Genomic DNA, 27,589 nt, shown 5'->3' on the forward strand with positions numbered 1-27,589 from the left:
TGTTCCACCCTAATGCATTTGCCGACTTAAATTTTTACCCCCATATGCAAAAAAAATTAAAGAAAACTTCAAGCCTACATTTGCCATATAAATTCATTCGATAAACTGTCAATAAATTGTTTTGCATATGAGCATTTGTCTATAGATTTTGTGGAAGTCTATCAATTTCTTTCCAGATCGAGTGATATTTAAATGTATGTGTATTTGGGACAAACCTTTATATATAGCCCCCAACACATTTGACGGATGTGATATGGTATCGAAAATTTAAATCTACACGGTGGTGCAGGGTATAATATAGTCGGCCCCGCCCGACTTTAGACTTTCCTTACTTGTTTAATAATAGGTTAAAGTGGCAGCCCGATTTGGTTCAGGCTCACTTAGACTACACAGTCCATTTTGATAATAATGGATTCAATATTAGTGGCCTACTAACCAATTTTGTTGGTGCCAAGTATATTTCAAGGTTATCTGTTCACATTGATATGAAGCTATATTACACCTCCTTAAATAAGGAAATAAGTTTTTCCCAAAACCTATTTCGATGATCGCCCTAAAATGTTTAGGTTTAACAGGTTGGCTGATAAGTCCCTGGTCTGACACATAGATGGCGTCGCTAATATTAAATACATATTATTTTTATATAGTACCAACCTTCAAATGATTCGTGTCAAAATTTGACGTCTGTAAGTCAATTAGTTTGTGAGATAGAGCGTCTTTTGTGAAGCAACTTTTGTTATTGTGAAAAAAAAATAGAAAAAAGGGAATTTCGTGTTTTGATAAAATACTGTTTTTGAAGGGAAAAAATACGGTGGAAGCAAAAACTTGGCTTGATAATGAGTTCCCGGACTCTGCCCCAGTGAAATCAACAATAATTGATTGGTATGCAAAATTCAAGCGAGGTGAAATGAGCACGGAAGACGGTGAACGCAGTGGACGTCCGAAAGAGGTGGCTACCGACGAAAACATCAAAAAAATCCACAAAATGATTTTGAATGACAGTAAAATGAAGTTGATCGAGATAGCAGAGGCCTTAAAGATATCAAAGGAACGTGTTGGTCATACCATTCATCAATATTTGGATATGCGGAAGCTCTGTGCAAAATGGGTGCCGCGCCAACTCACATTTGACCAAAAACAACAACGTGTTGATGATTCTGAGCGGTGTTTGCATCTGTTAACTCGTAATACACCCGAGTTTTTCCGTCGATATGTGACAATGGATGAAACATGGCTCCATCACTACACTCCTGAGTCCAATCGACTGTCGGGTGAGTGGACAGCTACCGGTGAACCGTCTCCGAAGCGTGAAAAGACTCAAAAGTCCGCTGGCAAAGTAATGGCCTCTGTTTTTTGGGATGCGCATGGAATAATTCTTATCGATTATCTTGAGAAGGGAAAAACCATCAACAGTGACTATTATATGGCGTTATTGGAGCGTTCGAAGATCGAAATCGCAGCAAAACGGCCCCATATGAAGAAGAAAAAAGTGTTGTTCCACCAAGACAACGCACCGTGCCACAAGTCATTGAGAACGATGGCAAAATTCATGAATTGGGCTTCGAATTGCTTCCCCACCCACCGTATTCTCCAGATCTGGCGCCCAGCGACTTTTTCTTGTTCTCAGACCTCAAAAGGATGCTCGCAGGGAAAAAATTTGGTTGCAATGAAGAGGTGATCCCCGAAACTGAGACCTATTTTGAGGCAAAACCGAAGGAGTATTACCAAAATGGTATCAAAAAATTGGAAGGTCGTTATAATCGTTGTATCGCTCTTGAAGGGAACTATGTTGAATAATAAAAACGAATTTTGACAAAAAAATTAGTTTTTCTTTGTTATACCGGGGACTTATGAGCCAACCCGTTACTAATTCAGTAGGGGTGGTTTAGAATACGATATAGTCGCCCCCGCCCTACTTTCTACTTTAGGTTAGGTTAGGTTATGTGGCAGCCCGATGTATCAGGCTCACTTAGACTATTCAGTCCATTGTGATACCACAGTGGTGAACTTTCTACTTTACTTACTTGTTTTAAAAATAGACTCAATATTAATGACATAGTAACTCTGTAGGTGCAGAATCAACTATAGCTCATAATATCAGAGATTTTTTTTCAGATTGTGAATGACTCCCATAACCATATACCCCTTAATGTTCTTAAATATGGAAATGCAGTTTATCTCCCAAACTTATAACAATGATACCCCATCAATGCTTTTGTTTACTAATTCAGTAGGAGTAGTTTAGGGTATGATATAGTTGGCACCGCCCGACTTTCTCCTTTACTTTCTTCTTTAATTATTGTCTCATTTAGTGACATAGTGTAGGTGCAAAATCAAGTATAGATCCTAATATGAGCCATTTCTGTTCATATTGTGAATGACTCATACATGGTTATGTACCGCTTAATGATCTTAAATATGGAAATACGGTTTATCTCCCAAACTTATTTCAATAACACCCCACAAATGTTTACTGATTCAGTAGGGGTGGTTTAGGGTATGACATAGTTGGCCCCGCCCGACTTTCTGCTTTACTCACTTGTTTTCTTTACATTTGAGTTGTTGTTCTATCTGCACTAACGCATGTTATGAGTAAGTACTACTTTTCTTTTCTCCACATAAGCGTTCTAGCTAGAAATATAAATAGCACTAGAATAAAATGGAAGTATATAAAAACACGCGAGGTAAGACACCCAAATGTTGCTAACTTAAAGCTATAACACGCAAATAAGAAATTTTAGCATTTTTGCACAGTGGGGGGTCCTTTAAAATTTATTATTTATTTTGAGCTCTTTATCTCACTTAATTACTTACACTAGGACGACGACATGTTGCACATAATTTACGGTGAGATTCTGCACTACAATGATTTATCGCTCGATATCTATGTATTAGAAGTTTAGGAAAATTAGAGTAATTTTCACAACTTTTCGACTAAGCAGTGGCGATTTAACAAGGAAAATGTTGGTATTATGACCATTTTTGTCGAAATCAGAAAAACATATATATGGGAGCTATATCTAAATCTGAACCGTTTAAAACCAAATTTGGCACGCATAGCTACAATGCTAATTCTACTCCCTGTGCAAAATTTCAATTAAATAGGAGTAAAAGATTGGCCACTGTGGTCATATGAGTGTAAATCGGGCGAACGATATATATGGGAGCTATATCTAAATCTGAACCGATTTCAATAAAATTTGGCACACATAACTACACTACTAATTGTACTCCTAGTGCAAAATTTCAACCAAATTGGGGTAAAACTCTGGCTTCTGGGACCGTATTAGTCCATATCGGGCGAAAGATATATATGGGAGCTATATCTAAATCTGAACCGATTTCAATAAAATTTAGCACACTTGACTTAGTACTAATTGTTCTTCTTGTGCAAAATTTTAAGCAAATTGGGGTAAAACTCTGGCTTCTGGGGCCATATAAGTCCATATCGGGCGAAATATATATATGGGAGCTATATCTAAATCTGAACCGATTTCTTCCAAAATCAATAGGGTTCTACTCTGACCCGAATTAGGAACATGTGCCAAATTTGAAGGCGATTTGAAGGACTTAAATCGACTCAGGGTCCCACCCTGAGCATTATTGCCAAAGACACCATGTGTATATCTCGTCTCCTTCTGGGTGTTACAAACATATGCACTAACTTATAATACCCTGTTCCACAGTGTGACGCAGGGTATAAAAATATGGCAAACATTTAAATCTGAAGCAATTTTAAGGAAACTTCGCAAAAGTTTATTTATGATTTATCGCTCGATATACATGTATTAGAAGCTTAGGAAAATTAGAGCCATTATTATAACTTTTCGAGTAAGCAGTGGCGATTTTACAAGGAAAATGTTGGCATTTTGACCATTTTTGTCGAAATCAGAAAAACATATATATGGGAGCTATATCTAAATATCAACAGATTTCAACTCATTTGGCACGCATAGCTACAATGCTGAATCTACTCCCTGTGCAAAATTTCAACCAAATTGGGCCAAAACTCTGGCTATTAGAACCATATTAGTCCATATCGGGCGAAAGATATATATGGGAGCTATATCTAAATCTGAACCGATTTCAATCAAATTTTACACACTTGACTATACGACTAAGTGTTATGTTTGTACAAAATTTCAAGCAAATCGGTATAAAACTCTGGCTGCTTGGTCCATATTAGTGCATATCAGGCGAAAGATATATATGGGAGCTATATCTAAATCTGAACCGATTTCTTCCAAAATCAATAGGGTTCTATTCTGACCCAAATTAAGAACATGTGCCAAATTTGAAGGCGATTGGACTTAAATTGCGACATAGACTTTGATCACAAAAATGTGTTCACAGACAGACGGACGGACGGACGGAGGGACGGACAGACGGACGTGGTTATATCGACTCAGGGACCCACCCTGAGCATTATTGCCAAAGACACCATGTGTCTATCTCGTCTCCTTCTGGGTGTTGCAAACATATGCACTAACTTATAATACCCTGTTCCACTATATCCAAATACAATATGGCCAAGCTACTTTCGTTTTTATGAACTTTATTAAAAATCCATTTATGGATGGCGGTCAAATAATCAATCACTCTACAATAGCTAATAGCAAATAAAATGCTGAAATATTGAATTATCCTAAATGTAACTTCCCCCCACTGTGTAATGCATGTCCTCGAAAATATGAGTGAATGAATGTCTGCTGAAAACTTGGTGAATATGAAATTGTTCCAATCTGTTGGTTGAAGGAAGTTAGCTTTATTGCATGTTCGCAAATACTCTTAACAAAATGTTTCCAACTTTTTCTATTTTGTTTTATTTTAACACTTGTTAAGTTCCATCCATTATTGTGTGGCACATTTGTGAAATGATTGGTTGTTGAGAAAAACTTTCGAGCTTATTATCATAAATGTAAAATAAGTTAAATGAAATTTAAAATTATTTTGTTTAGCTTTAACCAACAAAATATTCATAAAAAGCTATGAATGTTTTTTTCTTCTACTTCAAACGAGTTCACAACATTAAACCCAATTAAAATAAGTTTCAGCACAAAACGTTCTTCTTCAAAAGTAAAGCATGATTTTGTTTTTAAATTTCATCAACTCTCAAACATGTAATTAATCAACATCTTTTTTTACACATATTATGTATTATTGTATATGAATATTGTATGAAAATCTAGAGAGTAGTCTAGAGAGTAAATATTTTATTTTGGCCAAATAGGTTTAGATTTACATGCTCTGAATGAATAAATACAATAAAAACAAGTATTAACGGCCCTAAGTTCGGCCAGACCGAATCTTTTGTATCATCAACCATGGCTTCTACTAAAGACTGTCAGCCGCAATCGAATTACTTGGGTTGAGCTAACACTTGCCGATGGCAAGGTATCTTAAAACTTCTTAACACCGTCTTCTCAATTGTAAGTTAGTCCATATTTACGGGGTATATATTAAACAAAAAAAGGCCGATTAAATACGTAAATAATTCAGTTTTACAAAATTTTCTATAGAAATAAAATTTTGACAAAATTATCTATAGAAATAAAATTTTTACAAAATTTTCTATACAAATCAAATTTTGACAAAATTTTCTATAAAAATAAAAATTTTACAAAATTTTCTACAGAAATAAAATTTTGAAAAAATTTTCTATACAAATCAAATTTTGACAAAATTTTCTATACAAATCAAATTTTGACAAAATTTTCTATAGAAATAAATATTTGACAAAATTTTCTATAGAAATAAAATCTTGACAAAATTTTTTATAGAAATAAAATGTTGACAAAATTTTCTATAGAAATAAAATTTAGACAAAATGTTGTATAGTAATCAAATTTTTGACAACATTTTATATAGTAATAAAATTTTGACAAAATTTTTTATAGAAATAAATTCTCGACAAAATGTTGTGTAGTAATAACATTTTGACAATATTTTCTATAGTAATACAATTTTGACAAAATTTTCTATAGTAATAAAAATTTGACAAAATTTTCTTTACTAATAAAATTTTGACAAAATTTTCTATAGTAATAAAATGTTGACAAAATTTTCTATAGTAATAAAATGTTGACAAAATTTTCTATAGTAATAAAATTTTGACAAAATTTTCTATTTAATTATACAATTATTTTTCGAGCTTTATGGACAGATATAGATTAAGGAACATGGTCAATAGAGCCATTGAAAAGAAAACGCCAGATACAAATCTATACACGCCTGGACTGTACATGTTTCGGTTCGGTTTTCTATAGTAATAAAATTTTGACAAAATTTTCTATAGTAATAAAATTATAACAAAATCTTCTATAGTAATAAAAATTTGATAAAATTTTCTATAGAAATAAAATCTTGACAAAATTTTATACTGTAATGAAATTTTGACAAATTTTTCTACAGTAATAAAATTTTGACAAAAATTTCTATATTAATAAAAATTTTACAAAATTTTTTATAGTAATAGAAATTTGACAAAATTTTCTATAGTAATAAAATGTTGACAAAATTTTCTATAGTAATAAAAATTTGATAAAATTTTCTATAGAAATAAAATTTTGACAAAATTTTCTATAGTAATAAAATTTTGACAAAATTTTCTATAGTAATAAAAATTTGATAAAATTTTCTATAGAAATAAAATCTTGACAAATTTTATACAGTAATGAAATTTTGAAAAATTTTTCTACAGTAATAAAATTTTGACAAAAATTTCTATACTAATAAAAATTTTACAAAATTTTTTATAGTAATAGAAATTTGACAAAATTTTCTATAGTAATAAAATTTTGACAAAATTTTCTATAGTAATAAAAATTTGATAAAATTTTCTATAGTAATAAAATTTTGACAAAATTTTCTATAGTAATAAAATTTTGACCAAATTTTCTATAGTAATAAAAATTTGATCAAATTTTCTATAGAAATAAAATCTTGACAAAATTTTATACAGTAATGAAATTTTGACAAATTTTTCTACAGTAATAAAATTTTGACAAAAATTTCTATAGTAATAAAAATTTTACAAAATTTTTTATAGTAATAAAAATTTGACAAAATTTTCTATAGTAATAAAATTTTGACAAAATTTTTTATAGTAATAAAAATTTGACAAAATATTCTATAGTAATAAAAATTTGACAAAATTTTTTATAGTAATAAAATTTTTACAAAATTTTCTATAGTAATAAAAATTTGACAAAATGTTCTATAGTAATAAAATGTTGACAAAATATTCTGTAGTAATAAAATTTTGACAAAATTTTCTATAGAAAAAAAAAATTTGGTAGATTATTTTTGGAGATCGGCTATGTATAACTATAGACCGATATGGACCAATTTTTGCATGGTTGCTAGAGACCATTTACTAACACCACGTAAATACCAAATTTCAACCGGATCGGGTGAATTTTGCTCTTCCAAAGGACTCCGGAGGTCAAATCTGGGGGCTTCATATAATTATGGATCGATATGGACCAATTCCTGCATGGTTGTCAGAGACCATTCACTTACACCACGTACCAAATTTCAACCGAATCGGATGAATTTTGCTCATCCATGTGGGTCCGGAGGTCAAATTTGGGGATCGGTTTATTTGGGGGCTATATATAATTATGGACCGATGTGAACCAATTTTGACATGTTTGTTAAAGACCATATACTAACACCAAGTACCAAATTTCAGCCTGATCGGATGAATTTTGCTCCTCCAAGGGGCTCCGCAAGCCAAATCTGAGCGTCGGTTTATATGGGGGCTATACGTAAAAGTGGTCCAATATGGCCCATTTGCAATACCATCCGACCTGCATCAATAACAACTACTTGTGCCAAGTTTCATGTCGATAGCTTGTTTCGTTCGGAAGTTAGCGTGATTTAAACAGACCGACGGACGGACATGATTAGATCGACTCAGAATTTCACCACGACCCAGAATATATATACTTTATGGGGTCTTAGAGCAATATTTCGATGTGTTACAAACGGAATGACAAAGTTAATATACCCCCATCCTATGGTGGAGGGTTGAAATCACGCCAACTTCCGAACGAAATACTATCGATTATTTGAAACTTGGCACAAGTAGTTGTTATTGATCGGGTGGTATTGCAAATGGGCTATATTGGACAATTTTACGTATAGCCACATATAAACCGAACACCGGATTTGGTACGTGGTATTATTATATGGTCTCTAATATAGCCCCCATATAAACCGATATCCAGATTTGACCTCCGGAGCCTCTTGGAGGAGCAAAATGCATACGATCCGGTTGAAATTTCTGCCGAGGTGTATGTATATATTCTCTAACAACCATGCAAAAATTACACCATATTGGTCCATAATTATATATAGCCTGCATATAAACCGATACCCAATCACACAAAAATTGGTCCATATCGGTTCATAATAGTATATAGCTCCCATATAATGCGACCTCCATATTTCAATTCTGGCTCTCTAATTACTGCGCAAAAGTTCATATCGGTTCGTAATTATTTGTAGGCTTCACAACCGGCCAATTACTGAATTATATACGTATTAAATCTGTTTTTATTATACCCTCCACCATAGTATGATAACATATGGTATTGTAAATGGGCTATACCGGACCACTTTTACGTATAGCCCCCACATAAACCGATCCCAAGATTTGGTTTGCGGAGCCGCTTGGAGGAGCAAAATTCACCCGATCCGGTTGAAATTTGGTACATGGTATTAGTATATGGTCTCTAACAACCATGCAAAAATTGGTCCGTTCGGTCTATATATAGCCCTCATATAAAACGGTACCCAGATTTGACCTCCGGAAACTTTTGGAGAAGCAAAATTCATTCTATTCGGTTGAAATTTGGTACGTGGTGTTAGTAACATATATCGTCTCTAACAACCATGCAAAAATTGGTCCATATCGGTTCATAATTATATATAGCCCCCATATAAACCGGTCCCCAGATTTAACCTCTGTTGCCTTTTGTAGAAGTAAAACTCATCCGATCTGATTAAAATTTGGTACGTAGTGTTAGTATATGATCTTTAACAACCATGCAAAAATTGATCCACATCAGTCCATAATTAAATATAGCCCCACATATAAACCGACCCTCGATTTGTTTTGCGGAGCCTCTTGGAGGAGCAAAATTCATCCGATCTGGTTGAAATTTGGTACTTGGTGTTGGTATTTGTTCTCTAACAATCATGCAAAAATTGGTCCATATCGGCTTATAATTATATATAGCCCTCATATAAAACGGTCCCCAGATTTGACCTCCGGAGCCTTTTGGAGAAGCAAAATTCATTCTATTCGGTTGAAATTTGGTACGTGGTGTTAGTATATCGTCTCTAACAACCATGCAAAAATTTGTCCGTATCGGTCTATAATTATATATAGCGCTCATATAAAACGGTCCCCAGATTTGACCACCGGAGCCTTTTGGAGAAGCAAAATTCATTCTTTTCTTTTGAAATTTGGTACATTGCGCTAGTATATGGCCGCTAGTTTTAAGAGCACAACTTTAAAATCACTTCCAAAAAATGTCCTCCAAAGATGTTCTTTATTTTAACTACTCAGGAAGTTCTTTTAATAAAATTTTTTATAACTCGTTGTTTTCCATTCTATCCATTCTAGAAAAATAGCGAGTTTGTGGAAATATTTAAAAATCATAACTAATTATAAAAAATTATTTATTTGGCAAAATATCACAAATTTTTCTAATTCACATCCAAAACACTTAAGTCGGATCACACCCTAAGAACTGATGCAAACTCAGTGTTGCGGAAATGGTGGACATCCGTCCTATGACAAGCCCATGTTAAATTCATAGCTTCTGCGCCAATTTTGCACCAGTTCCGGATCCAAAAAACACATTTTCACTACATTTTTTACTACGCTTTTTTTGCTGGGTAGTAGTATCGTCAAGCGTGTTAAATTTGATTGAAATCATTTTAGATTTTGATATAGCTCCCATATTTATGTCATTCCGACTTGTAAAATCAAAATCAAATCAAAATTTTCAAGTCTATATATTTTCTAGATATTGTCAAGTCTAGATATTTTGTCAAAATCGGTTCAGATTGAAACATATATTGGCGCCCAACAAATTTGAAGGATATAGATCTACAAGGTGGTGCAGAGTATATTATAGTTGACCCCGACTGATTTTAGTCTTTCCCTAGTTTTTGTTTTTTTTTTTTTTTTTGTGGCGAAACTGGACGTATCGCAATCGTTCCACCAGAACCACACAGAACACTTTTGAGCGGTACACAATCATTTGTTTGCCAGTTGTCTTCCAAGAAATCACGAAAACGAAGCGCCAAGTCCTAACATTATCAACAATTTTCGTACTAATACAGTAAGGGTGGTCTAGGGCATTATATAGTCGGTCCCATCCGATGTTCGAATTTACTCACTTGTTATGTTTTTTATGTTCCTTTTATAATCGAAAATTTCGTGTAATTGTTAATGTAATTATCTTCCATATCTGTAAAGAAAATTATAGTAAAACTTCACAGGATTTTCTTTTGTGTCATATTCGTTTTAAAAATAATATTGCGGTTACTAATAATTCTATTCATGTTGACAATTTCATAGCGCAATAAAGTTTTTTTTATTTATTAATTTTCGTTTTTCCTAGAATCATAACATTTGCTAAACTTGGTTGTTATTCCCATTTCAGTTTGTTTGCTTCGCGTGTTGCAATTGTTTTCAGGATGTTTTTTTTTTTTTTTTTTTTTTTTTGGTAGGCTTTCAAGGACAATGTGGCCAAGCAATTTTCGTTTCCAGCGAAACGTTTTGGGTAATTTTGTCGTGTTTTTAGAAAAACTTTTATTTAATATTCATTAAAAATAAAACTTTCAACAATATGAAATTTCATTTGTCAAGAATATATAATAAGTTGCATGGTTTTAAAATTTTCAATAGGTACGAATGCAATTGCAGACTACCGCGGCAAAAAAAAATTTGGGTTGGGATTGCTTGAAATACCATAAGCTCGAGAAGGCATGGAAAAGTTCTAGGCTTATCGAAAAAGAACAAATTTTAAGTACAACAAGTGAGTGAAGTAGAAAGTCGAGCGGAGCCGACTATATGATACCCTAAACCACCGGTACTTAATTAGTAAAGTAGTATGTCACTAATATTGAGTCCATTATTTAAAACAATTATATACGGCCGTATGTTCCGCCAGGCCGAATGTACCCTCACCATAGATTGAGTAGAAACTTCTACTAATGACGGTCATCTGAAATTGAATTACTTGGGTTGCGGCCGATGGCAAGGCATCTTAAAACTTCTTAACATAATCTTCTAAATTGTAAATTAATCCATGCGAGATATATATCAGGGATGGAATATCCAATTTTTAAGAAAGTACAAAAAAGGTATTTTTTGAGCGAAAAAGTACTTTTCACTAAATTTTAACAAAACTTCCATTGGAAGATTATTGTCAAGAGCACCTTTAGACTGAATTTTGTATGTCAACTCTTACAAAAACTATAATAGAATTGTAATCACGGTTTGGTAGATTAGTAGAATTTATGGTATTTCATAAATTTTCTGTATATAAATAAAAATAAATTTTTGACGAAATTTTCTATAGAAATAAAATTTTGACAAAACTTTCTATAGATATAAAATTTTGACAAAATATTCTATAAAAATAAAATTTAACAAAATTTTTAACAGAAATAAAAGTTTGACTAAATATTCTATAGAAATAAAATTTTGACAAAATTTTCTATAGAAATAAAATTTTGACAAAATTTTCTATAGAAATAAAATTTTGACAAAATTTTCTATAGCAAAAATTTTGACAAAGTTTTCTATAGAAATAAAATGTTGACAAAATTTTCCATAGAAATAAAATTTTGACAAAATTTTCTATAAATAACAACAGAAATAAAAGTTTTACTAAATATTTTATAGAAATAAAATTTTCATCGGAATAAAATTTAAACAAAAATTCTATAAAAATAAAATTTTGTATAGAAATAAAATTTTGACAAAATTTTCTAGAGAAATAAAATTTTGACAAAATTTTCCATAGAAACAAAATTTTGACCAAATGTTTTATAGAAATAAAATTTTGACAAAATTTTCTATAGAAATAACATTTTGACAAAATTTTCTAGAGAAATAAAATTTTGACAAAATTTTCTAGAGAAATAAAATTTTGACAAAATTTTCTAGAGAAATAAAGTTTTGACAAAATTTTCTATAAATAACAACAGAAATAAAAGTTTTACTAAATATTCTATAGAAATAAAATTTTCATCGGAATAAAATTTAAACAAAAATTCTATAAAAATAAAATTTTGTATAGAAATAAAATTTTGACAAAATTTTCCATAGAAACAAAATTTTGACAAAATTTCCTGAAGAAATAAAATTTTGACATAATTTTCTATAGAAATAAAACTTTGACAAAATTTTCAATAGAAATAAAATTTTGACAAAATTTTCTAGAGAAATATAAATATTTGATAAAATTTTCTATAGAAATTAAATTTTGACAAAATTTTCTATAGAAATAAAATTTGGAGAACATTTTCTATAGAAATAAAATTTTGACAAAATTTTGCAAAAGAAAAAAAAAATGACACAATTTTCTGTAGAAATAAAATTTTGACAACATTTTTGGTAAATAATATTTTTTTGTAGTTTTAATAAATCTGTTAAAGACTTTTTTCCAAATATTAAAATATTTTGTCAAAACTAGTGTACAATAAATCTGATGTCGGCACAAAAATGTTTACACAAAAGATACTAAATCATATGCGGGGGTACTACGGTACTGACCAGGGTGTAAAAGTATTGAAAAAAGTACTATAGTACTGCATTTTCCATCCCTGATATATATTAGACAAAAGAAATGTCGATTAAATACGTATATATTCAGTTCTTGACAGGTATATGAAGGGAAGTAATAATTACGAACCGATATGAACTTTTGTGTGGTAGCTATAGATGCCAGAATTGAAATATGGGAGTCGCTTTATATGGGGGCTATATACAATTATGAACACGAGTCTACCAAAAATGGCAGATTTTTTACTGTTTGGTAGATTGGTTGAATTCTTGATATTTTGGAAGATTTTGCAAAATATTCCTCTCCAACAAAGAGGTGCTTCATAAATTTTCTATTGAAATATCATTTTGCAAAAATTTTCTACATATAAAATGCTGACAAAATTTTGTATAGAAATAAAATTTTGTCAAAATTTTGTATAGAAATTAAATTTTGACAAAAAATGCTTACAAAATTTTCTATAGAAATAAACTTTTGACAAATTTTTTTTTTATAGAAATTATATTTTGACAAAATTTTCTATAGAAATAAAATATTGACAAAATTTTCTAGAGAATTATAAAATTTTGCTAAAATTTTCTAGATAAATATAAAATTTTGACATAATTTTCAATGGCAATAAAATTTTGGTAGATCATTTTTGGCTCGAGTGCCAATCGTGATTTTTCTGTGATTGGATACTGGTTTATCTGGGGCTATATATAACTATAGATCGATACGGACCAATTTTGGCATGGTTGTTATCGGCCATATACTAGCGCAATGTACCAAATTTCAACCGGATCGGATGAATTTTGCTCCTCATAGAGGTTCCGGAGTAGAGGTGTGCACGTGACACAAAATTGTCGTGACTCACGAAAATGTTCGTGATTCGTGCGTGAGTAGTGAGTCACGCTCACGGCAACAGTGTGAGTGTGCGTGAGCGTGATTAACAAACCAAAATGTCGTGCGTGAGCGTGAGTCACGAAAATAAGATCTTCGTGAGTGTGCGTGAGTAACGAATTACACTCACGAAAATATTCCTGCTCACCAACATAAAACGCTTAAGAGTTAAATTCAATAACAATTTTAGTGACACCTGGGATGTTAAGAGTTTAATAACTCTCTCGATTTTATTAATGCTCATGTTTTCAGACACTTCGGTCAGGTAAATGAAACATAAAATTATTCGTGAGTCAAGATATTTGTCGTGAGTCACGATATTTTTCGTGAGTCACGGTATTTTTCGTGAGTCACGACGTTTTCGTGCGTGAGTACAAATTTTCTTTTCGTGAGTGCACGTGAGTCCTACCAAAAAATATCGTGCGTGAGTGTGCGTGAGTATGATTTTTCAGTCGTGAGTGTGCGCGAGTAAAATATTACTCACGTGCACACCTCTACTCAGGAGGACAAATCTGGGGATCTGTTTATATGGGGGCTATATATAAATATGGACCGATACGGACCAATTTTTGCATGATTATTAGAGAGTATATATTTACACCACGTACCAAGTTTCTACCGGATCGGATGAAATTGGCTTCTCCTAAAGGCTCCGGAGGTCAAATCTGGGGATCGGTTTATATGGGGGCTATATATAATTATGGGCCGATACGGACCAATTTTTGCATGGTTATTAGAGAGTATATATTTACATCACGCACCAAGTTTCAAACGGATCGGATGAAGTTTGCTTCTCTTAGAGGCTCCGCAAGCCAAATCTGGGGATTGGTTTATATGGGGGCTATAGATAATTATGGACCGATGTGGACCAATTTTTGCTTTGTTGTTAGAGACCATATACTTACACCATGTACCAAATTTCAGCCGGATCGGATGAAATTTGCTTCTCTTAGAGGCTCCACAAGCCAAATCTGGGGTTCCGTTTATGTGGGGGCTATACGTAAAAGTGGACCGATAGGACCCATTTGCAATACCATCTGACCTACATCAATAACAACTACTTGTGCCAAGTTGCAAGTCTATAGCTAGTTTCGTTCGGACGTTAGCGTGATTTCAACAGACGGTCGGACGGTCATATACTAGCGCAATGTACCAAATTTCAACCGGATCGGATGAATTTTGCTCCTCCAAGAGGCTCCGGAGGTCAAATCTGGGGAACGTTTTATATGGGGGCTATATTTAATTATAGACCGATACGGACCATTTTTTGATTTGTTATTAGAGACCATATACTTACACCATGTACCAAATTTCAGCCGGATCGGATGAAATTTGCTTCTCTTAGAGGCTCCACAAGCCAAATCTGGGGGTCCGTTTATGTGGGGGGCTATACGTAAAAGTGGACCGATAATGCCCATTTGCAATACCATCCGACCTACATCAATAACAACTACTTGTACCAAGTTTCAAGTCGATAGCTAGTTTCGTTCGGACCTTAGTGTGATTTCAACAAATGGACGGTCGGACGAACATGCTCAGATCGACTCAGAATTTCACCACGACCCAGAATATATATACTTTATGGGGTTTGAGAGCAATGTTTCGATGTGTTACAAACAGAATGACAAAGTTATCATATACCCCCATCCTATGGTGGAGGATATAAAAAGAGGAAATCGCTCAATTAGTGTGAGTATGTAAGAAAATCGGACAAAAACTATATGTAAGTCTGAATAATCAATTGATTTTGGTCAGATGGTCCGGACCTATCGGACAACTTTTAGTTATTTAAACCGAACCACAGATTTGGCTTGCGGATCCTTTGACAGGACAAATTTCATCCGTTTCGGTTGAAATTTTGTACGCTATGTTAATATATGCCCTCTAACAACGATACAAAAAATGGTCAATATAGGTCTATAATTATATATATCTCCCATATAAACCGATCGCCAGAGTTGGCTTGTGGACCCTGTAGGAAGGGCAAATTTTTTTCCGATTCGCTTAAAATTAGGTACATGGCGTTAGTCTATGGCCTCCTACAACCATGCAAAATCATATATAGTCCCCATATTCTCCGAGTTGAATTGCGGAGTATACTTAAGTTGCATTTTTCATGCGATCCAAAAATTTGGTACGTGGTGTTAGTCTATGCCATCAAATAACTATGCACAATTTGGTCCATGACGGACCATAATTATATATATCGTCCATTTAAACCGATCCACAGATTTGGCTTGCGGAGCTTTCTGGAGGTTCAAAAATTGGTCCATAATTATTTATAGTCCCATATATAGACCGATTTCCAGATTTTACTTTATTTCAATCCCAAAATTAATTTTGTATAAATATGTAAATCCAACTGATATTTTGGGAAAGTTTCATTCTTAACGCCAGCGTATTGTATATTTAATTACAAGTGTCTGTTAATTATACTCGTACTGATTACGATATCTACAACATTTACATCTCTATACATAATACAGCTGAAGAAATGCCTCAGAGCATATTAATTGAATAATTTTACAATGTTTGTCAATTGAAACTTGGATTACAATACCATTTGAACATGACATTAACCTGGCAACTACTGCAATTTTTATTATTACCCACACACACACAAATTTCAAAACATCAATCACTCTATTAAATTGAAGTGAAATTCAAGTGGTTGTTAAAATTAAGCCAATTTAATTACGTCCAATGACCTCTAGGAAAAGTTTCAACAATTAATTAATCTTCATGATTATATTCTTCAATTACTATAATATTCATTTTTGACAAAAAAAAGTTGCAAGTTTATTTCTTCGAAATATGTTATTTACAAGTCATTAGTGTTGAATTTTAATGACACAAGTAAGTAATTTACTTTTTCCTAAGAGTTCCCAAGTGCGAAGCCGAAGTAAACAATTAACATTATAATGTAAAAAACTTTCAGAAAATTACTATTGCCCTGAATATTTGTTAGCATGAACTGTTAACAGAATATGCAGTATTCTGCTAAGACATTCATTGAATTTATTTGCAGATAAAACAACCAAAACTGCCCTGAATCCAATCTGAACGAAACTCAAGCTCTCTCCGTAATGGATTTACAAATTTAGGAAATGAAATGCAAGAAAAATTTATTTAAAAAAAATTCATAAAAAAACAAGGAAGTAAAGTCTAAAGTCGGGCGGAGCCGACTATATTATACCCTTCACCACAATGTAGAGAAACATTTGTGTTACCATCTCAACTATTTCAAATTTGCTGGGAGCTATATAAAGGTTTGCATTTCCACACACAAATACTTTTAATGGGGACTTACTTTTACAAAAACTCTAAAATTTCAATTTAAATCAGCTAACGCCGTGGGATGAAACACAATGTTAGTAAAAAAACAAGTATATACGGCCGTAAGTTCGGCCAGGCCGAAGCTTACGTACCCTCCATCATGGATTGCGTAGAAACTTCATCTAAACACTGCCATCCACAATCGAATTACTTAAGTTGCGGTAACGCTTGCCGATGGCAAAAACCTCCTCCTAACACCATCTTCTAAATTGTATGTAAGTCCATACGTGGTATATATTAAATCAAAAAAGATCGATCCAATACGTATATAATTCAGTTTGACAAAGTAGACAAAAAATTTTGACAAAATTTTCTACAGAAATAAAATTTTAACAAAATTTTCTATAGAAATAAAATTTTGACAAAATTTTCTATAGAAATAAAATTTTGACAAAATTTTCTATAGAAATAAAAATTTTGACAAAAATTTCTACAGAAATAAAATTTTACCAAAAATTATTTATAGAAATAAACTTTTGACAAAATTTCGTATAGAAATAAAATAGATTATTTTTGGCTCGAGTGGCAACCATGATTATGAACCGAATAAAATTTGAACAAATTTCTCTATAGAAATAAAATTTTGACAAAATTTTCTATAGAAATAAAATTTTGACAATGATGAAAATTTTATTATGAACCGAATAAAATTTTAACAAAATTTTCTCTAGAAATAAAATTTTGACAAAATTTTCTATAGAAATAAAATTTTGGTAGATTATTTTTGGCTCTAGTGGCAACCATGATTATGAACCGATATGGACCAATTTTTGTGTGATTGGACCAATTTTTGTATGGTTGTTAGCGACCATATACTAACACCTCGTGCCTAATTTGAACCGGATCGGATGAATTTTGCTTCTCCAAGAGGCTCCGGAGGTCAAATCTGGAGAACGTTTTATATGGGGGCTATATATAATTATGGACCGATATGGACCAATTCTGGCACGGTTGTTAAAGATCATATACTAACACCATGTTCCAAATTACAACCGGATTGGATGAAATTTGCTTCTCTTGGAGACTTCGAAGCCAAATCTGGGGATCGGTTTATATGGGGGTTATATATAATTATGAACCGATGTGGACCAATTTTTGCACGGTTGTTAGAGACCATATACCAATATCATGTACCAAATTTCAGGCGGATCGGATGAAATTTGCTTCTCTTTGAGGCTCCGCAACCCAAATCTGGGGATCGGTTTATATTGGCGCCATATATAATTATGGACCGATGTGGACCAATTTTTGCACGGTTGTTAGAGACCATATACCAATACCATGTACCAAATTTCAGCCGGATCGGATGCAATTTGCTCCTCTTTGAGGCTTCGCAAGACAAATCTGGAGATCGGTTTTTATGGGGTCTATATATAATTATGGACCGATGTGGACCAATTTTTGCATGGTTGTTAGAGACCATATATCAACATCATGCACCAAATTTCAGCCGGATCGGATGAAAGTTGCTTCTCTTTGAGGCTCCGCAAGCCAAATCTGGGGATCGGTTTATATGGGGGCTACATATAATTATGGACCGATGTGAACCAATTTTTGCATGATTGCTAGAGACCATATACCAATACCATGTACCAAATTTCAGCCGGATGGAGCCTTCTCTTAGAGGCTCCACAAGCCAAATCTGGGGATCGGTTTATATGGGGGCTATATATAATTATGGACCGATGTGGACCAATTTTTGCACGGTTGTTAGAGACCATATATCAACATCATGTACAAAAGTTCAGCCGGATCGGATGAAATTTGTTTCTCTTTGAGGCTCCGCAAGCCAAATCTGGGCATCGGTTTATATGGGGGCTATATATAATTATGGACCGATGTGGACCAATTTTTGCATGGTTGTTAGAGACCATATACCAACACCATATACGAAATTTCAGCCAGATCGGATGAAATATGCTTCTGTTAGAGGCTCCACAGTCCAAATCTGAGGGTCCCTTTATATGGGGGCTATACGTAAAATTGGACCGATATGGCCCATTTTCAATACCGTCCGACCTACATCGATAACAACTACTTGTGCCAATTTTCAAGTCGATAGCTTGTTTCGTTCGGAAGTTAGCGTGATTTCAACAGACGGACGGACGGACGGACGGACGGACATGCTTAGATCGACTCAGAATTTCACCACGACCCAGAATATATATACTTTATGGGGTCTTAGAGCAATATTTCGATGTGTTACAAACGGAATGACAAAGATAATATACCCCCATCCTATGATGGAGGGTATAAAAATCATAAAATTGAATAATTTCTTCTACAATGTTTGTATTACAGAAAAAGGTGCTAAGAACTAAAAAATCTCGTGGAAGTGAGAAAGATGTGGGGGAATATACAATTAGGCAGAAACAAAATTTTGAGCATTCAGGTCGAAAACCTATGTTGTTAGCACCTATATTACCTGTTTATTTTCATAATTCATTATGATTGTAAATATATAAATAAATAAATAAAATTTTGAGCACAATATTGTTTGGGAGAATTTTTTTTAAGCATAAATATTTTTGGGTGCAAAATGCTTCCGAACATATTATATGTTCACATAATAACATATTGTTTTTTGGAAGACAACATTATTGAATTTGGATGCAAAAATACAAAATGTTTGGAAATTGACTACCCAAACATATATTGTTTAGACCAATATGCTTTCAAACATATTATATATTGGAAGAGATCAAACATATAAATGTTTGGGCAATAGCCAAAAATGTATATGCTTGAAGCAAAATATGTTTGGGAGTATATGTTACAGAAGCAATTTTTTGTGAGCGTGTACAATATTTGCACAACTATAGTGTATATATATGGGAGCTATATCTACACCCAAAAAAAAAAGTGAACTCTCTATTTCACTAAAGCCAATTTAATTTTCTTTTAGTTCATGGAATTATTAGGTTTGGAGAAAGTTTTCTTTACTCTAATAATTTTTTGTGTACGTTAGTTCAATTAACTATACCCGAGGAAAAAATATACTCAACTGAAGCATAAAGATTTACTAAATTCGTGTCTTCCACAAAATAGTTCAGAATTTCTTTAAATTTGTAAATTTTAGCAAAAATTCGTCCATCGTGAACTTCGTATGTCACTAAAGACATTCTTGCAATTTTGAACTCCAAGTTTTTTCTTCAAACTACAAAATTTTCTTTAACAAGTGAAAAAACATAGTTATGTCTAATAAATTTTCTTGAAATTGTCGGAAAATATTTACTTATTTTTATGACATCGGCGTGATGCCAACGTTTATAATACTGTTTAGTTAAAATTTTCTACAAATATTCAAAACTTTCTAAAAGTAACCGAAAGTTTTCTTCCTGGTGGTTTCACTGTTTTTTCCGTGTAAAACTGAACCGATTTCAAGCAAATTTGGAACACTTACCGACACTGTTAAACGTACTCCTTGTGCAAAATTTTAAGCAAGTCATGGCTTTTGAGGCCATATAAGTCCAAATCGGACGAAAGATATATATGGGGGCTACATCTAAATCTGAACCGATTTCAATCAAATTTACCAAGCATTGGTAGAATATCAATTCTACTCTCTGTTCAAAATTGCACGAAAATCGGTGGTAAACTTTGGCCTCTGTGGTCATATGAGTCTAAATCGGACGAAAGATATATATGGGAGCTATATCTAAATCTAAATCTATCTAAAACCGATTTGGCTGATAATTAGCAAACTTTTCGAGGCTCATAAAATATTCGGATGTACAGAATTTTAAGAACATCGGTTGATAAACACGCCAATTATGCCCAGATCGGGGATAAACATATATGGCAGCTATATCTAAATCTGAACCGATTTTTTCCAAAGTCAATAGCGATTGTCTCTGTCCCACAAAACGACCGGATCGGATGAAATTTAGTATATGGCGTTCTTTTTGAATAAAGAAGAACGCTATTGAATTTGGAAAAAATCGAATCAAATTTAGATATAGCTCCGATATATTTTTGTATCACCCGATTTCGATGAGGTCAGATCATTCACCAACCGATCGTCGTCAAATTTGCCACAATTTCAAATTTCATTGATATTTCCAAATTTGGCTGTAAGTCCCATATTTATCCACCGATCTTACTTAAAGTTGGCTAAACCTAATCTTCTATAATACTGACAATATGTGCAGGGTAACTTTCTGTGATACCCACCAAAATAAAACCAAAATATCCTCCAAATCGATTCAGATTGAAATACAGCTCCCATATATATGTTGCGCCCGATTTTGAACAACATTTCGCCTATAAACTTATTTTGACCAAAGTGGCCTCATTTATTAATCGATCGTACTCAAATTTGTCAAAAGTAAGTAATATTAATGAAAACTGCAGAATATCATCAAAATCAGTTCAGATTTAGATATAGCTCCGATATATATGTATGGCCCGTTTTTCAAAAATTTCCACTAATGACCTTAATTTTGATCCTAATAGCCTTATTTATTAACCGGTCATTTTCAAATTTAGCACAAGGTAACCTTCTGGGATACAAACTCTGTAGATGCAAAATCAACTATAGCTCTCTTCAGATTGTGGTACAATCTGCACCCCTTAATGTTCTTAATTATATAAATGCGTTTTATCTCCCATACCTCTTTCAATGATACCCCACAAATTTGTATCTTTACTAATTCAGTAGGAGTGGCTTAGGGTATGATATAGTCGGCCCCGTCCAACTTTATACTTTAATTATCTTTTTTTTTTTTTTTTTTTTTTTTTTGTTTGTTATAAACTATTTTTACAATATTCTGTCAATCAAGCGTTTTCGTGTTTGACAAATTTAATTTTCATTTAAATATCTGCTATTGCTTTGCATTAAATGTTTTGCAATCTTAATTACTTTTTAAAATACTTACAAAATTGTTCTCTAAATAATTCTATGGTACGGTGACGATGTCTTAGAGAAAGTTAATTGATTTACATTGTTGAGCAATTAAAACTTGGTATTAGAATTTTAACATGACATAAACCTGTCCAGTATTTTGTCTTACAATCGGCTTTCTCCTTCCCAGACCACAGCAGTCAGCTGCAAATTTAATTTCCCCATTCCACCATTGAAATGGCATTAAGTTGCTAGGACAGAACTTTTCAATTTGTTTATTATATATGAAAAAAGTTGCAAAATTGTATATAATTAATAATCATTGTAACAATTTTGTTAAAAAAATAACATTGTTATACCCTTCACCACTACTGTGGTACAGGGTATAATAAGTTTGTGCATTTGTATGTAACGCCAAGAAGGAGTAATCATAGACCAACCTTTTAGTATACGGATCGGCTTAGAATTAAATTCTGAGTCGATTTAGCGATGTCCGTCTGTCTGTCTGTCCGTCTGTCTGTCCGTCTGTCTGTCCGTCTGTCTGTCTGTCTGTCTGTCTGTCTGTCTGTTGATGTATTTTTGTGTGCAAAGTACAGCTCGCAGTTTTAGTCCGATTCTCCTAAAATTTGGTACAGGGTCCTGTTTCGGCTCAAAGACGATCCCTATTGATTTTGGAAAAAATCGGTTCAGATTTAGATATAGCTGCCATATATATTTGTCACCGATCTGGTCATAATTGGCGTGTATATCAACCGATCTTCCTCAAATTCCGTACATCCGAATATTTTATGAGTCTCGAAAAACTTGCAAAATATCAGCAAAATCGGTTCAGATTTAGATATAGCTCTCATATATACCTTTCGCCCGATTTACACTCATATGACCACAGAGGCCAATTTTTAACTCCGATTTAGTTGAAATTTTGCACAGGGAGTAGAATTAGCATTGTTACTATGCGTGCCAAATTTGGTTGAAATCGGTTCAGATTTGGATATATCTCCCATATATAGCTTTCGCCCGATTTACACTCATATGACGACAGAGGCCAATTTTTAACTCCGATTTAGTTGAAACTTTGCACAGGGAGGAGAATAAGCATTGTTGCTATGCGTGCCAAATTTGGTTGAAATCGGTTCAGATTTAGATATAGCTCCCATATATATGTTTTTCTGATTTCGACAAAAATGGTCAAAATACCAACATTTTCCTTGTAAAATCGCCACTGCTTAGTCGAAAGGTTGTAAAAATGACTCTAATTTTCCTAAACTTCTAATACATATATATCGAGCGATAAATCATAAATAAACTTTTTTGAAGTTTCCTTAAAATTGCTTCAGATTTAAACGTTTCCCATATTTATACCCTTCACCACTACTGTGGTACAGGGTATAATAAGTTTGTGCATTTGTATGTAACGCCAAGAAGGAGTAATCATAGACCAACCTTTTAGTATACGGATCGGCTTAGAATTAAATTCTGAGTCGATTTAGCGATGTCCGTCTGTCTGTCTGTCCGTCTGTCTGTCCGTCTGTCTGTCCGTCTGTCTGTCTGTCTGTCTGTCTGTCTGTTGATGTATTTTTGTGTGCAAAGTACAGCTCGCAGTTTTAGTCCGATTCTCCTAAAATTTGGTACAGGGTCCTGTTTCGGCTCAAAGACGATCCCTATTGATTTTGGAAAAAATCGGTTCAGATTTAGATATAGCTGCCATATATATTTGTCACCGATCTGGTCATAATTGGCGTGTATATCAACCGATCTTCCTCAAATTCCGTACATCCGAATATTTTATGAGTCTCGAAAAACTTGCAAAATATCAGCAAAATCGGTTCAGATTTAGATATAGCTCTCATATATACCTTTCGCCCGATTTACACTCATATGACCACAGAGGCCAATTTTTAACTCCGATTTAGTTGAAATTTTGCACAGGGAGTAGAATTAGCATTGTTACTATGCGTGCCAAATTTGGTTGAAATCGGTTCAGATTTGGATATATCTCCCATATATAGCTTTCGCCCGATTTACACTCATATGACGACAGAGGCCAATTTTTAACTCCGATTTAGTTGAAACTTTGCACAGGGAGGAGAATAAGCATTGTTGCTATGCGTGCCAAATTTGGTTGAAATCGGTTCAGATTTAGATATAGCTCCCATATATATGTTTTTCTGATTTCGACAAAAATGGTCAAAATACCAACATTTTCCTTGTAAAATCGCCACTGCTTAGTCGAAAGGTTGTAAAAATGACTCTAATTTTCCTAAACTTCTAATACATATATATCGAGCGATAAATCATAAATAAACTTTTTTGAAGTTTCCTTAAAATTGCTTCAGATTTAAACGTTTCCCATATTTTTTACTAACATTGTGTTCCACCCTAGTGCATTAGCCGACTTAAATTTTGAGTCTATAGATTTTGTAGAATTCTATCAATTCTTCCAGATCGAGTGATATTTAAATTTATGTATTTGGGACAAACCTTTATATATAACCCCCAACACATTTGACGGATGGGATATGGTATCGAAAATTTAGATCTACAAAGTGGTGCAGGGTATAATATAGTCGGCCCCGCCCGACTTTAGACTTTCCTTACTGGTTTTTACTAACATTGTGTTCCACCCTAGTGCATTAGCCGACTTAAATTTTGAGTCTATAGATTTTGTAGAATTCTATCAATTCTTCCAGATCGAGTGATATTTAAATTTATGTATTTGGGACAAACCTTTATATATAACCCCCAACACATTTGACGGATGGGATATGGTATCGAAAATTTAGATCTACAAAGTGGTGCAGGGTATAATATAGTCGGCCCCGCCCGACTTTAGACTTTCCTTACTGGTTTTTTTTTCTAAATATGTCATTTACACAATGTCATTCAAAATCTTCAAAGGACAATCACAATGCTTGCCATAGTCAATGTTCATTTGAATTTGTAGGCGGCATCCAGATAATCACTATACTAATACAGAACAGCAATTTGGAGGAGTAAACTTTCAGGTCATTAATATTGTACAGGCTAATTATTCACATAAAAAATGCCAAAATTCATGTTTCATTTGTTGTGTGTGGTATTATCCTTCTTTTCTTTTAGTACTGGATAATAAGCAAGCCATGAGGGACTGAAAAAAAAAACTATCCAAAATATAAGTTAAATTAAAACAAGTAAGGAAAGTCTAAAGTCGGGCGGAACACAATGTTAGTAAAAAATATGGGAAGCATTTAGATCTGAAGCAATTTTAAGGAAACTTCCAAGAGTTTATTTATGATTTATCGCTCGATATATATGTATTAGAAGTTTAAAAAAATTTTTTACAACTTTTCGACTAAGCAGTGGCGATTTTACAAGGAAAATGTTGGTATTTTGACCATTTTTGTCGAAATCAGAAAAACATATATGTGGGATAGCTACAATGCTAATTCTACTCCCTGTGCAAAATTTCAACTAAATCGGAGTAAAAAATTGGCCTCTATATATGGCTATATATGGGAGCTATATCTAAATCTGAACCGATTTCAATCATAGCACGCATAGCTACAATGATAAATCTGCTCCCTGTGCAAAATTTCAATCAAATTGGGCCAAAACTCTGGCTATTAGAACCATATTAGTCCATATCGGGCGAAAGTTATATATGGGAGCTATATATCTAAATCTGAATTGATTTCAATCAAATTTTGCACACTTGACTATTATTTTTGTATAGTCAAGTGTACAGAATTTCAAGCAAATCAGTATAAAACTCTGGCTGCTGGGTCCATATTAGTGCATATCGGGCGAAAGATATATATGGGAGCTATATCTAAATCTGAACCGATTTCTTCCAAAATCAATAGGGTTCTATTCTGACCCAAATTAGGAACATGTGCCAAATTTGAAGGCGATTGGACTTAAGTTGCGACCTAGACTTTGATCACAAAAATGTGTTCACAGACAGACGGACGGACGGACGGAGGGACGGACAGACGGACATGGTTATATCGACTCAGGGACCCACCCTGAGCATTATTGCCAAAGACACCATGTGTCTATCTCGTCTCCTTCTGGGTGTTACAAACATATACACTAACTTATAATACCCTGTTCCACAGTGTGGCGCAGGGTATAAATATGGGAAACATTTAAATCTGAAGCAATTTTAAGGAAACTTCGCAAAAGTTTATTTATGATTTATCGTTCGATATATGTATTAGAAGTTTAGGAAAATTAGAGTCATTTTTACAACTTTTCGACTAAGCAGTGGTGAATTAACAAGAAAAATGGTGGTATTTTGACCATTTTTGTCGAAATCAGAAAAACATATATGTGGGAGCTATATCTAAATCTGAACCGATTTCAATCAAATTTGGCACATATGACTATATTACTAATTGTACTCCTAGTGCCAAACTTCAACCAAATTGGGCCAAAACTCTGGCTTCTGGGGCCATATAAGTCCATATCGGGCGAAAAATATATATGGAAGATATATCTAAATCTGAACCGATTTCAATCAAATTTGGCACACATGACTATACTATCAATTGTACTCCTTGTGCAAAATTTCAAACTAATCGGGTTAAAACTCTGGCTTCTGGGTCCATATAAATGTATATCGGGCGAAAGATATATATGGGAGCTATATCTTAATCTGAATCGATTTCAACCAAATTTGTGACGCATAGCTACAATGCTAAATCTACTCTCTGTGCAAAATTTCAACCAAATTGGGTCAAAACTCTGGCTTTTAGGACCATATTAGTCCATATCGGGCGAAAGATATATATGGAAGCTATATCTAAATCTGAACCGATTTCAATCAAATTTTGCACACTTGACTATACTACTAATTGTACTCCTAGTGCAAAATTTCAACCAAATTCGGCCAAAAATCTGGCTTCCGGGGCCATATAAGTCCATATCGGGCGAAAGATATATATGGGAGCTATATCTAAATCTGAACCGATTTCAATCAAATTTGGCACACTTGACTATACGACTAAGTGTTATGTTTGTACAAAATTTCAAGCAAATCGGTATAAAACTCTGGCTGCTGGGTCCATATTAGTGAATATCGGGCGAGAGATATACATGGGAGCTATATCTAAATCTGAACCGATTTCTTCCAAAATCAATAGGGTTCTATTCTGACCCAAATTAGGTACATGTGCCAAATTTGAAGGCGATTGGACTTAAATTGCGACCTAGACTTTGATAACAAAAATGTGTTCACAGACAGACGGACGGACGGACAGACGGACATGGTTATATCGACTCAGGGACCCACCCTGAGCATTATTGCCAAAGACACCATGTGTCTATCTCGTCTCCTTCTGGGTGTTACAAATGCACTAACTTATAATACCCTGTTCCACAGTGTGGCGCAGGTTATAAATATGGGAAACATTTAAATCTGAAGCAATTTTAAGGAAACTTCACATACTTTTATTTATGATTTATCGCTCGATATATATGTATTAGAAGTTAACCGTGCGGTTAGAAATCTTAATCATTGCCTTAAGAATGAAAAGAATAAATCCTTAGGAAATTACCTAAGCACTTTGAGTCCATCGGGCGACAATGAACACAAGTTGTGGAATGCCACAAAATATCTAAAACGGCCTCAAAAGTTCCAATTAAATATTGGTCAGGTTCATGGTGCAGATGTGATAAAAGCAAAGCACAAGCTTTCAAGCAGTATTTAGAAGAGACCTTTACACCATTTTCTTTT

The sequence above is a fragment of the Haematobia irritans genome, chromosome 2 (genome assembly GCF_050003625.1).
Source record: "Haematobia irritans isolate KBUSLIRL chromosome 2, ASM5000362v1, whole genome shotgun sequence".
NCBI classification, from domain to species: Eukaryota; Metazoa; Arthropoda; class Insecta; order Diptera; family Muscidae; genus Haematobia; species Haematobia irritans.